The sequence below is a fragment of the Rhynchophorus ferrugineus genome, unplaced genomic scaffold (assembly GCF_030347505.1).
Source record: "Rhynchophorus ferrugineus isolate W39M unplaced genomic scaffold, kcgeb_rfMv2 rfM6, whole genome shotgun sequence".
In the NCBI taxonomy this organism is placed as follows: domain Eukaryota; kingdom Metazoa; phylum Arthropoda; class Insecta; order Coleoptera; family Curculionidae; genus Rhynchophorus; species Rhynchophorus ferrugineus.
The window spans coordinates 20,746,032-20,761,036 of record NW_027472585.1 but is presented as its reverse complement, the minus strand read 5'-3'; the positions used below and the strand labels follow the sequence as shown (position 1 = coordinate 20,761,036).

At 32.7% G+C, this 15,005-nt stretch overlaps 1 protein-coding gene across 1 annotated transcript in view; it reads right to left on the bottom strand.

Moving 5' to 3' along the window:
- Positions 1-13,622, bottom strand: part of LOC143198478 (G-protein coupled receptor dmsr-1) — a 114,324-nt gene extending 100,702 nt beyond the window's left edge. Inside the window, exon 1 of the mRNA XM_076407720.1 lies at positions 13,538-13,622. The gene's annotated coding sequence lies outside the window, so the exon portion shown is untranslated. The remainder of the gene's footprint in view (positions 1-13,537) is intronic.
- Positions 13,623-15,005: the final 1,383 nt, after the last annotated feature.

Genomic DNA, 15,005 nt, shown 5'->3' with positions numbered 1-15,005 from the left:
TGGCAATGCGGCATATAAACCATATTTAGCTATAAATCTATTAGCCCTCTTAACGATCTAGCCTAAACGAAATGTTCTAATTAATTCTCGTAGAGTTTTAATTAGATTTATTTTTGTTTAATGTTTTATGATCGCTCTGGTAATACGGCTTTTACTTCTTCTATATAATATTCGTCTAACTACTTCAGCTGTGATTTAATTGATAAAATATTCAATCCAATAACCTGTAATTTGTTTTGAATAATTATTGAATTATTAGCGATTATTAAAATTTTGCGACGAGAAAGAGTACCATCAGCATTGGAGAAAACGATAATTTAACCTATATTGAAAAAAGGAGATAGTAAACTTTGTAAAAAGTATAGACGTATAAGTATCCTATCGGTTGATGGGAAAGGGAATATTAGAAGCCCCGTAGAACCAACAGTATAATATAAGTTAACGTCAATATAGGTTATAGTGACTATTTCACTCCTACCAAGAACGGATTATCGCTCGAAGGTGATGATGTTGAAAGTTTCAACTTTTCACTTTCTGTGAAATAAAGTGTTTGTCTGTCATATGTTTATGTCATCATAAGCATATTCTGTTCATATTCAATTTAGTAGAAATTCCAACCGGTGGTTTTGCATGTAAACAGCAGAATACAACAGATTTTTTACTGATTATTTTCTAATTCCTTAGAAATGTGAACTTCTATCACCTACTTTTTTAATAAATTGCTTTAATTGTATCAGTCGCGATATCGAATCAAATATCTTCGCCCAAAGTTTGACAAATCCACCTGCGTTCCTGCACCGCAAATGTTGTTTAACAGCTGCATAGGTCGGCATCTATACACCTCAAAACACATTTATTCGGTTACTAAGTTGTTATTGTACAATACAAATCCGGTTTGGAGTTTGTTGAGTGAATGTTTTGAGAAGTGATTGTTCACCGCAATCACGCCTTATATTTAAAATCCAATTTAAAATCGGTTTTTATAAATTAAATAAGACGTGATTCACTTATCTGTATAGATACCTATATGAGAATTTTTTTATTTTAATTTAAACTTGGTCTTTCCATTGCCAAAACGCCATCAATTGGACAAATTAGGCCGCAGCAAGTCAAACTGACGAGCCGAACAGAGCGGGAAATGAAGTTGAACCGAATATATGGAGTAGCTATCCGCATGGAGATGTTGATTTTAATCCCAATCGAGCGGCATACAGTTATAACATTGTATCAGTAATCGTATGTAATCAATAATCAGTGATCGCTATATTGGGGAATATATACCAGCCTACAAAGGCGAAGTTGTTTTAATTCCACGCATCCCTATTGTTTCAAACGACAATTTGCAACATTGGTAAATAAATAAGAGTTTATAAGAGTTTGAGACTATAAGAGTTTGTCGCATCAATCATGAAAATCGATAATTTCCACATGGTCAAATCTATATCGTCTGTTTGCTTGTGGAAAACCATCAATATTGCCTATTTTCGCAGGAGAAAACAAAATTAACAGTATAAAAACTAAAAATATTTCAATAAACACTATGTATTTGAAATATTGTTAAAACTATAAAAATATTCATAACAGGTCAATTGAAAATTCCCCGACCTACCATAGTAAAAAACACTTTTTGCCAAAATTAGTTTTTTTCATTCAACAAACTTCCCTTCAAGGCGGATACACTGATTATGGCGACCCTCTAACTTTTCGATACCATTTTTGTACGATTTGTCCTTTGTTTCAAAATAGGCCTGAGTTTCTTTTACCAGCGAGCATTCTTTTGAGAACTGAGAGCAGGAAATAGTCGCTGGTGAACAGATCTGGACAATACGGTGGATGAGGAAGCAATTCGAAGCTCAATTCAAGGATTTTTGACACGGCGCCATTTTTCAGCGATTTCGCTATGTAATAGTCATTGTTAATGGTCCTTCCTTTTCAATGTAGTCAATGAAAATTATTCCACGTTTTCCCATGCTTTGGAGCGGGTCTACCGTATGCAGTCCACTCAGAAGAGTGTCGATTGGACTTCGGAGTGAAATGATGGAGCCATGTTTCATCCATTGTCACATATCGATGCAAAAAATTGAGTTTAATTACGCTTGATCATCTTCAAACACTGCTGCGAATCGTCAACTCATTGTTTTTATGGTCAAAAGTGAGCTCTCGCGGCACCCAGTTTGCACAGAACTTTCTCATACCCCCATATTCGTGAATGATATGATATACACGTTCAATTGATATTTTTAGAGTGTCTGCTATTTCATTCAGTTTCAATTTACGGTCATTCAAAATTATTTTGTGGATTTTTTAAATGTTTTAGTCTGTAACAACCTCTTTTGGGCGTCCACTACGTTAACCGTCTTCAGTGCTCATTTCACCAAGTCTAAATTTAGCATACCAATCCTTGATGGTTGATTTTCCTAGGGCAGCGTCCGGAAACTCGGCATTAAACCAAGTTTTTGCTTCAACTGTATTTTTTCACTTCAAAAATCAGTATTTTTTCAACACACGAAATACTTTTTATACATTTTTATCACAATAACAAAAGTTGCTTCACTCAGAATGCTATAATTCACAAATTAATGATCCGTCAGCTGTCAAATTTATACACGCATTTGAGAGTTAGGGCTAACTAAAAAACATATGGATTTAATTCTACTAGCGCCATTTATGTATCAGGCCGGGGACTTTTCAATTGATGTGTTAGCTGAGACAGGATGACTCTATCGAGTCATCTAACAAATTAAATCCACAAGTTATTTCTCAAAAAAAATCTTATATAGTGTGAAAGCTTGAACACTAATATACACTCACGAATAGCTGCTTAGGCTAAGGGAATAGCTCGCAAACAGTGACGTGCTAGGGTAGAATTTCAATGGATATAGTAGACTTAAAATAGACTAACGTAAACGAAAATGTTTAGATTGTATTAGGGCGACTGTAAGATAATAACTTTACTATTTCCTACAAAACTTCCTGTTACTATTATTACTATCCTTTCTCCATTTATGGATTAGCAAGGTGTAGTATATTACAAGTAATTGAACCAAAATTAGACTGGTACTGCAGATGTTTACAAACGTCAAATGAATAAAATGAAAGACTTATTGTTGAAAAAAATAAAAGTAGCGAGCAACAGACGCAACTTACCCTCTTTCTCGGTCACGTTAGCAATACCTTCCACAACTTGCGAACTGTAAACAATTGCAGCTATAACGGTTCTACTGCACCCAGAATACATGCCAGGCATTGTTAGAAAACGATAAATGGAAGGGATTGTTGGAGCTGGCGCATGCGCACCTTCGGCTGTATTTCGCTCTCTCTTTTTCTAACTACAGTGTATAATCAGCCATTTTAAAATTTACTGTTGTAAACAAATACTGAAAATAAATAATCTAGAATATTTAGATTGTGATGCATTAACAAGTTTATAACAATAATAATTAAATTGCTGTGTTATTCTTAGTCTTGTATCCTACACTGCTATTAATATAAGAAGAACAAAGGTAAGTAAGTAATATAAGGTTAAGATTTATAAAGTTAAAATATTCAAACAGCATGAATTTTATTTATAGTGAGAATACTAGCCGCCAAATTTGTAACAAAATATTTTCTAGGACATCAAATAGAACTCAACATATGCAAAAATGTCAACCCGATTAACGGTATATTTCAAGAGGACAACAAAAAGCAAAAAAGAAAATTTTGCTTTTCGTTCAAATTGAAACATTCTAAAGGCTATGACAGAATTAATATACAATTGTTCTAGAAGTAATATTAAGGGTAATTATAACTTTTGCATATATTTTTTAATTAACCGTTCATTATTTTAGGTTTGTAAATATACAATACCTGAACCAACAGCTAGCGAGTTAGTTCAGTAATAATAACAAAAGTTGCAGTAATTGACATAAACTGGATATTTATTTTAATCATGGTAAGTCGAAGATTGTGAAATTCCAAGAATCATAGAAGAACAAATTAGATAGGATCTTTCTAATATTTAGTAATGTACTAAATACCAGAATATGTCTTCATATAGTGTAAAAATTATACATTTATAGTTTACAAGCAACAACATATTTTTTAATATTTAATGTAGCTTTGTATAACTATATATATAGTATTAAATAATTAATATATTTGAAGAAGTCATGGTATGTCTTGTAGATCTTATGCTTGATTAGATTATTTTGGTAAATATTAAAAGCATATCGATTCTTTATATCAAAATAGTTAAATAATAAATAGATAATTAGATTTATAGAATTACTAAAATAATTTTTCTGTTTCCTGCAAAATTCACATTATTTTCATCACTTATATTAGTCTATAATAACGATCATCTTTTACTAATAGATATATGTGCATTAATAATTGCTAAAATATATCTTGTTTGAAATAATTGTCTAATTATTACTAAAGTTATTGTACTACTACTATTATTACTACTACAGTTACTTCGATTTTTGATACTATTATTGATGAACAAACCTCATTAATGAATTGACTACCTTCCAACACAACAAGAATCATTTTCTTCTCTGTTCTTGCTATAATTAATTTGGGCATATGATGTGTTATTAAGTTGGCAGCGAACATTCCCATTCTAAATAAAATTGATGCTGTTTGGATTTTATAAGCTTTAAAAATTCAATCTTACATTCTTCACTTATCTCTGTTCTTCCATATTTTAAAACCTATTATGTTAAACCACCAAGAATAACACAACTATTTAATTATTATTCCTATAGAATTACAAATGAAACACAAAAATCTGTGTATTTTAATTTTTGCTGTTGTATTCACTTGATCGACTATGGGGATCGACTCGAAAAGAATGTATCGCCATTAGAAAAGGATAATATAGTTTATTCTACTATTTGGTTTTGTATGCAGGTATAAATATTTCGCATGTGCTAAATCCGGAGATATTTTTAAGTGACGTTTCCTGTATTGTTCAGTTTTTAACCTATTGAGGTGAATGCAGCATAACTTGGCTGGGCACGGTTTCGAAATATCGATGAATGATGTCTTATAGATCTTACACTTGATGAGGTAATTTTGGTTGTTTATTTTGGTAAATATTAAAGGTATTGTGATCATTTATATTAATATAGTTAAATAATAAATAATTAATTACAGACATTTATAGAATTAATAAAATAGTTTTTCTGTTTACTGCAAAATTCGCAATCCTTTCACAAATTATGTTTATCAATAATAACCATCTTTTAATAATACAGATTAGATATATGCATGACAGATGTACAAAAAATATTACAAAGAGATTTTAACTTTTAATTAAAGAATCTAACTTTTAAATTAAAAACTAAAATGTTATACTTTCAAAATAAATGGAGAAACAGAAAAACCTTTTTTTTTAATCTATTAAAATCCTAAACTAATATTAGTTCCTAAACTAAATGTAACTATATAAATTAATTACTGGACTGGAAAAATATGTTTGATCAAAAGAAACTAGAAAACATAATTTGTAAAGTTCGAGGTAGTTAATTTAGAAACTATGAGACAACATGAGAAAATAAAATTACCTGTCTTAAGTTAAGAAAAGATAATGCTGAAAGAAAATAACGTTATTAGCAAAAACATGACAATCAGAACTAAATATAGAATTAGAATAATGTTACTGTATTATATTCATTATACTGAAATCCAGAGAATAGAGACCTCGTCTCTAACGGCGGTAAATGAAATTTATATATTTACCGAACTTCGGTATCGGATTTCAAGATAAAGACAAAAGAGGTAATATAACTAAAAATGGTATATATAATTATGAATTTGGCAATAACAATGTAGGACAACTATACATAGGAAAAAAACCATATATGTTGACCTATATATATTTTATACCCATAATAACACGAATATATATATATATATATATATATATATATTATACAATACATGTAATAATATACATGTTCAATATGTGCAATAATACATGATGTCAATATGAATGTACCCAAATGCATACAAGATTGGAATTAATCGTATTTGTGAGGTAAAAAAAAACAGCAAAAAAATGCTCACCTTAACAATGATTATCTTTAACAAAAAAGAGAAAATTTGAAGAGCAAGTTCTTCTTTTTGATGAATATTTCGTAAATAATGATATATTTTATAACAAAATCACAGCGTGCTTAAATTCCTGTTTTTGGCGTTTTAGTCAGTTACGACATCAAGTTTGCAAACAGTTTCCTTGGAGCATAAGATTAATCACCCTAGGCATATTATACCTCGAATGAGATAGATTTTCTTAGAAAACGTTTCTTTCTCCAAGAGGCAATAGACCATAATTATAGCCCCAGCTTTATTTAACCTCTTTATTTCAGATCTGACATTGACGTCGCGTTTTACGCTGACGACACTGCTTTCTTCACGGCCGCCAGGTTCGATGTTACAATTCATGAACGTTTACAGAAGCAGCTCGATCATACGGTTAAGTGATTCAAATTCTGGAGGTTGCAAATCAACCCTGAAAACCCAGGCCATCGTATTATATAAGAAGCGTTACGCACTGCGCGTTTCGCAACTTAAGATCGACACCGCAATAATTCCATGGCTGGATAACGCCACGTACCTAGATCTCTACTTCTACCGGCGTTTCGGTTGGCATTCCCAAATCCAGAAAGCAATCCAAAAAGTTTAGGGGATAGCAAACCTTCTATCTTCTCTGATCTGCCCTTCTAGCATGCTTCCCATCTCCATCAAATGCTTATTTTACAAGATGTTAATTCGGTCCGTACTTCTCTATGGATCTAATGTCTACTTCAAGTTTGTTACACCCAACCAGGTCAAACGGCTTCAAGTTTTCCAAAATAAGCTCCTCAGGAGAATATTAAAGGCTCCATGGTTTGTCAGAAATAATCAAATTCATAGGGAAACTGACACTCCAGAAATCAAGCACTTCATATCTCAATCATTCCGCAAACAACAACTCAGCTCAAGTTCTTCTGAAAACGCGCTTGTTCGCGAGCTGGTCGACATGCTGGGAGCTTAGCGCCGCGTCACCGCCAACCTCCCCCCTTTTCCAGGCTGAAACGACCTCATCCGTCGCTACATTCATAACTTTTGCCCCCAAACAACAGTATCCAGTTGTGTGTTAACTCAGGTTCGCGAATCAATAGAATCGCCGGGCCCTCGTGCCCAATAACGGCTGCCCGATCAGCGGGTGCCATATCCCCAAATTTAATACAGTAGCGATCCACAGGGGTCAACTGTGAGGCGGTTTCGGTTTATTGTATTGGTAAGCCCAAAGGCAGTCCCACATAACCCGATGCAACTTGTCACTTCAGGACAAGTCTCCGCGACCAGGTACGCGTCATGCATTCCACCGCCTGGTTTTTAGGCCAGAACAAAAAAAATATACCATACTGAAAGGACACCAAAGAAACTTAACATTAAACATACATTCCATCCATACAGGAATATGCATAAAACGTTCCCTAACTTCAAATTAAAAGACATGTACAAGCTCTCTTGTGGATATGGGGAAATCTCCATATTCACAAGAGAAATGGGGGGTATAAATGTACACGGATAAAAGAACATCAAAGGTATGTGAGATTAAATGTCGGACATCTAACGTTAAGGTCCACAAAAAATCCGAGGTTGTCGCCACAACCGTATGGCTATTTTGACAGAAGAGCATGGAGAGATTTTTGAGATTTATCAAGACCAAAATAATATTTTAAAAATAAGGTCTATAATACCCTCATACACAGTACATCATCCTCCCAGTTATTTAATTATTTAACGGATTATAAAAGGCAGGGTCTTTGTCAGTTGATCCCTTAGCCGTGACAGGTGTTTGCTTAAACAGGAAAACCTGCTAAGAGAACTCCAGTATTAGGGCTCTCGCTCTAAATCCATAGCAATTGCGGAACTTGGCGTAGTATTAGTCAATAAGACAACAGATCTTAACTTAAAAAAATTACGTATTACTATAGTATGGATATTGGAGTACCGAACATTTTATATTTATTGTTCCGTTTTATAGTTTCGTTATCTTGTCCCAAATATTTAAGGATTATTTATAGAACTTTATAACAACCACCAAGTGCGGTGTGTATTGACGCTTCTGTGACATGGTTGCATCGTTTCGAACAACTTTTGCATATTCTTAGACAAACGTAAGTTGCGTTACCTTGAGCGTTCATATTTTTGTATTAATTTTACGATTACATTGCTTAATATATGACCTTCATATACCACTATTTTCATTCAGATACGAGGTATTTTCATAAAGATTGATGCAGTCCTTCAACTAAACACCAGAATATGAATATTTAATATCCTATCTGGTAGCTTACCCAACCATGTGGTTCATCACAGAAATGCATTTAAGATAAATATTGTTGTGCTTAATATTTAATTCAGCTATTGCCTAAATTTTAGAATAATCTATTACTTTTTATTGTTTGTAGAATATTAGGCACTTGCACTATTATGATCGGTTTTTCTCTACAAGAAGGACTTTATTGGGAAAATGGTAAAAAATACTTTCTGGTAATATGACCATACCGTGTCGAAAGAACTATGTTGGCGTAACATCACTCCAATCATCAATAAATTTTAACACTTCGTCAGTGTTTCGAAAGAGTGATGTTTTACAGGTTTAAACCGAAATTGTTACTAAAGATGTCAATTGAATAAAACGAAACGAATAAAACTTATTGTAATGAAAATAGCATTAGAATGAGGCACACGTCGCCCTTTTATTACAACAACTTTAAAAAAATGTTTCTAGACTTATGAACTGCGGCACACTGTTTGCAAAGTCATGTTGCAGATATTAAAATAAATGTCAATCTGAGCAATCAAGCAAGTCAATCTCGAAAGCGTGGGAAAAGGCTGGCAAGGTTATGGCGTCTGTATTTTGGGATGCGCATTGAATAATTTTCATTGACAACCTTTAAAAAGGAAGGATCATCAGCACCGACTATTACATCGCGTTATTGGACCGTTTGAAGGACGACATTGTCCAAAAACTGCCGCATTTTGAAGAAGAAGAATGTGCTGCGTCACCAACACAATGCACCGTGTCACAAGTCAGTGAAAACGGTGGCAAAACTCCATGAATTGCTTCCTCATCCACCGTATTCTCCAGACCTGACCCCTAGGGACTATTTCATGTTCTTAGATCTCAAAAGAATGCTCGCTGGGAAGAAATTTTCGTCGAGTGAAGAGATGATCGCCGAAATTGAAGCCTACTTTGAAGCAGAGGACAAATCGTACTACAAAAATGGTATCAAAAAGTTGGAGGGTTGCTATAATGAGCAATACACTCTTGAAGGGAATAAAAAGAACTAATTTTGCCAAAATAATTTGTTTTACTATGGTAGGTCGCGGACTCTTCATTCAGTTGACCTGTTATGTGAAAAATATTTCTAAAGCTGTGCTTTTGTTAAATAAGTCTTTCATTCATTCGCCTTGCCACTTTTTCGTTGTTGGCATCAACATCAATATCGCCACTTTGAAATTGTTTGAGTCAAAACCATTTCTTGGGTATTACAAAATAGTATAATTACAATGCGTATGGTGGGCTTCGGCAGTAGATTTCCTCAAGTCAAACAACAAAATATTGAATGTTGATAAGTAGTTTGAAAATTCCATGATTATCATCGCTTTACACTAAATAACTCAAAAATATTTAATGTAAACTGTTATTTTTGGTGGACAAATGTCTGAAACATGGATTCTAAGTTGGTCAACTTCGTTTATGTTAAATAATTATTACGTCGAGTGTTTCTACCGCCCATTAGTTTGGAGCTTACTAACTTTGAAATAATCCTCTCGTAAAAAATCGTCGAAAAAACTAAAGTAGATTAAAAATAAATTATCAGGTTTTTTCCATATTTATGAATTTCCTAATTTATTATATTTTATCATTTGATTAATTTATTTTATTTGGTTTATTTATTGGAGCCTTATAACCTGTTGTTACAATCGAATTAGCCGATATCTCCTCGTTGGTATTCATTCAAAGTATTCCGAAGTGGACGTTATAACATTAATTCAAAAGTTTGTTGTGCCAAGATCTATGCAGCGCACTCAATACTTATTGATAAAGGCGCATCGGTAGGACACTAGCTAGATCTTCTAAAAATAAACTGGCCCAGATCTCTTGTTAGAAATTAAAATATTAAAATGGAAATTCTGCGTCAGTGATTCTCAAACTTCTTTTTACAATACGTTGTTAATTAATTTCAAAATTTTGAGATACACTAAAATCGTTTAAAATACTTCATGGTAATAATTAGCCTAATAATATATTCATTTTTGTGTAAGAGAAGTTGTGAAGTAAAGCGACTGATAATCACTAAACTAGATAGAAGATAAAATTTCATCCACCATATAGTCAGCATGTTTATTTATACAACTAGTATTCATCGTGATTCATGTTTATTTTTCCCAATAAAGCGAGATTAAAATTTAAGTCATCAGATCATTTTAAGTGATCGTTAAAATAAACGAAAATATTTCTCACACACATTTTCGACTCTTATTATTCCCCAATCATTATATGGTCCACATTTAGTTCTATCGGACTTCTGAGCTGTCCAAAAATTTAAAAATTGACTCAAGATTCCTTCACTCTTTCACTGAAAATTTGAAATGTTATCTTTAATTTTTTTATAAGAATACATATGTAGATATTCTATGTCTTTAAAAATTATTAATAATTTCATTTACTTAGTCCATTGTATCACTAAAAATAGAAAGTTTTTCTAAGGCACCATAAATTTTAAATCAATATTTAATATAAATTATAATTAGATGATTTAGAGAAGTGCTATCGCGCGTTTAAAATATTACAAATCAGAGAACGTTTTAGCCATAAAAATAATGCCATAAGTTCAGTCGAAGGCTTCTTTAAAAATCAAGATTTTCAGGTTGCAAAGAAAGACATCTACTTCGAAACAGTGAAAAATGTAGTTCAAACTCTTCGAAAGTTGTCTGGTATATGTGACGATGAGTGTTTAAGTGATTTCCTGTAATAAAACTGGTGATTTAACTAGGGACTTCGGTCAAGGAGAAAAATATCGATATACCTGAGAAAAAATCGATAGTTTACATAATATATATCGATAATTTAGAAAAAAGTAAAAATATTGGTGTACCAGTGCAGAAAAATATGGATATTTTCTAAACGTTTGAAAAAGTAGCGACATTTCATAAACGAAAATACACTAAATGTTAAAAATTAAGTACCTATTTTAAATGTTTATTAAAAATATTTTTTTTAATTGATTAATAAATATGTTTTTTTAAAGGTATCAAAAAATATCTACTAACTAAAGTATCTATATATCGATATAACAATCTAAAAATAATTATCGATATTTTTTCCAATAATATGGAGATATCGAAGTATCGATATATTTCCGGTATCTCTAGTCTGAATAACAAAAACACTAGAACGCACACCCCTTTTGTGTCTCAACAAAACTTAAGAAAGATTGAGAAAAAGGCCTTTTAATTAGGTTCCTTTTAATTATTATTTATTTCAGTAGCCATCAAAATATATTTATAAATCTTCTTTCATAATCTTGTAAGAAGCCGTTGGTTCAGTTCAACGTCCATATGTTAAAATCTCAAAAGGTGAACCATGATGAAATTGCGCTACTATACACTTTTCCGATATTAAGAAGTAATTCTGAATTCAAACTTCAAGTAAGTTCTGAATTACTGATACAATACAACAAAACATAAAAAGAAATCCTGAGTCTAATTTGCCAATGTGCAGCAAAATAAAGATATCGGCATATCTGACAGCTAGCAAACGATGCGACTTATAATCATTTTTTATGAGTGGAACAAATACGAAAATTGGGGGCAAATTGTCAGAGACCCAAGATGTCACAAAAACCTACTTCAACTATTTGCGAGACTGAAAAATATTAGCATAAGTTCGCAAAAAGTAATGTCCCCTTTTTATGTTATTCCAAAAGTCACAACATCTTTGGGTAATTGAAACAAGATAGAAGACGATTTGAAAGTGTTCTTAACTCCACGATAAATATTTTAAAATTTATTTCTATTCAAACAGTTGAATCAATGAGCGTAAAATAAAAATATTACTTACGGCAGTTTTAAAACTGTGTTTAAGCTGTCTGGGTGGTTTTAAGACATTCATTTTGAGACATTCATTCGAAAACTTTAGGAAGATTTAAAGAAGCTCGTGAGATTCACTTGGATTAGTTTGTCACCTAGAATGCTCAATAGCTTAGTTGATCTTGAGTCTATTTTTTAGAAACAATATCAACAGCGACCAATTTTATTTTTATTATATGTTGCTGAACATTTTCCCCAGCCCTAAGATATTTGGTTCATGACACTGATATATTTCGGATTGGTAGCCAACATTCTGAATTAATGATATGATATGACAATATATAAAAAAAAACCCTTAGGCTAATTTAGTTGTTAGGATTTTCATGTAGGTTACTACAGTACCATTGAGGCCAAAGTACATTGACACGTATGTCCCACGCGAACGCCAAATGCAGCAAATGCATAAAAATATAGATATCGACATATCTAACAGCTAGCAAACGACGTGACTTATTAGAATTTTTTGTGAAAATTGGGAGCCAATTGATAAATATTCAATATATTCCAAGAACCTGCTCGTGCTCCAACAACCATTCGTAAGACTGAGAAAAGTTGGCAAACCGAAAACGATTAGAAAATGTTCTTGACTTCACGATAAATCTTTGAAAATATATTTTTATTCAAGCCGTAGAATCAGTGAGTATAAACAACAATCATAAGCATATGTAGAATCATGAAATAGATAAAAAAATATCACAACATTTCATATAATCATTTACGTCAGTTTTAAAACTGATATTTAAGTTGCTTGAGAGGTTTTAATACATTTATCATGCAAAACTGCCTTTATCCCATTTAAATATTATTTATTCCAATCGCTTCAAATTCTTTAAGAAGATTTAAACGAAGCTTGTGATTTTCATTTGGATTAGTTTGTCACCTAGAATGCTCAACATCCACAGTGACCAATTTTATAATTATTATATGTGGCAAACACTTTACCCGATCTTAAGATTCTTGGTTCAAGGCACGAATTTTTTATGCACGAGTTGATAGTTTAACTTCATCACAAAACATCAAAAAAAATATCTGAGGCTAAATTATTTATTAGGATTGTCGTGAAAGTTATAAGAGCACGATTGTGCAGCAAATTAATGATATCGTCAAATCTGACAACTGACACTTCTTAGCATTTCCTAAAAAAGAAATAAATACGAGAATTGGGAGCAAATTTCCAAAAACCCAAGATATCGCAGGAACCTACTTTAACAACTGGTCGCAAGACTGATAAAGAATTGTTATAAGCATGCAAAAAGTAATACTTTGTTGGGTAATTTAAGCCAGACAGAAAACGATTCGAAAGTGGTCTTGACTCCAAGACCAATCTTTGAAAATGTATTTCTATTCAAGCCCTAAAATCAATGAGCGATAAACTAAAAAATATCACGACACTTACCCCGAGACGTCTTTCCGATTATTGTTGGTCGTGACGTGAAGTACGATCTTCAGGCGCGATCCACGCGCAAACCTTTTCAGCGAGGACACTCGCGCTTATGGTTAGCGAGTGTTCAAAGCGGTCCAGTGCCCTTTTCCGAGCGCATGCGAAACGAACCGGACCGCAAACTTTGCGAGAACCAACTTCGGGGAAGGTTTGGGCCACGTATGTTGACAGTCAGAGAGTTCGAATTGAATGTGAGCGCCAATGTGACGAAATTTAAAAGAGCTTAGTGTAAGCGTTTTCCGTCTGATTACCTTTAGGGGATTTTCTTGTTGTGTTGATGTCTTTGCATCGGGGACATAGACGAGCTCGTTTCGCTTTTCAGTCGAATTTGAAAACGATTAAGGAGTTTTCCAGTGACGACTATTGGTTATTTAATTACCAGTCTTTACTTTCTTTATCGCTTTCGACGATTTTATCGTCATTTCCTGGCTATATAATTGGGTTTTTGTAGTTAAAACAGGAGCTTCTTTACAAATGATGTTTTTATGTGTATAAGTAAATTAGTTTGTTATAATAAATTAAAATAAAATATATGACAAGTAAAATGTGTAAAGATACTTTTTTTTATAAATAAAATGAACGTCAACAACAAAAATATTAACGTTTATCAGTCTTTACTGTTGTTAACATTGTGAATTTATCTTATGGATGTTAGACATATTGCGTAGATTATCGTCAATGCTCTCATAAAATATAACCTGCGTTTTTATCGCCTTATATCATAAATACAGAAATTTAGACTTGATTTTAATTAAATAAAAAATACTCTTTTATGTTAGGGGGAGAAAATAATGTAATAAAACATAACTTATTTTGTCTCTTCTATGTGTAAATAAATACGCAAAGGCGACTTAATTTATTTTATCAATTAATCAAATACATAACTAGCAGGCTCGACACACGTCCTGTTCAGACATCATTTTTCATACCGAGTAATGTGCAATCAAGTTTATGAATAACTTTAATTTTCATTTGAACACACATGCAATGATATTATGGCGATGCATTGATGTTAGATCTGGCAACAATATTTTAATTTTACCCCAATTTAGTTTGAATTGCACGTAAATGCGTTGAACAGATCTGGTCGACTGTATTCATGTACAAATAATGGTATTTTAGGATAAATTGATATGGCTCGGTGAATGAAGGTAAAACGAAATGAAACAGTGGCGTTTACACTATGTGACCTTTATTTATCGGCAAGATAAAAAAATATAGAATATACAAAATAGGTAAAACGGATGGCAGCGGTATTACCTGGTTACGAGGCTTGGGCACTCGATGGTGGCACGTCTAAACTGAACGGCGGTCAGATACTGAATCAAACGAAATGCCCTTCAATAACGCCCCAGATAAACGTCTGGGGGTTTCCAGATATTCGTTATCGGGTTCTAGTTGGCGCTGCTGGCACCCCGCCCGT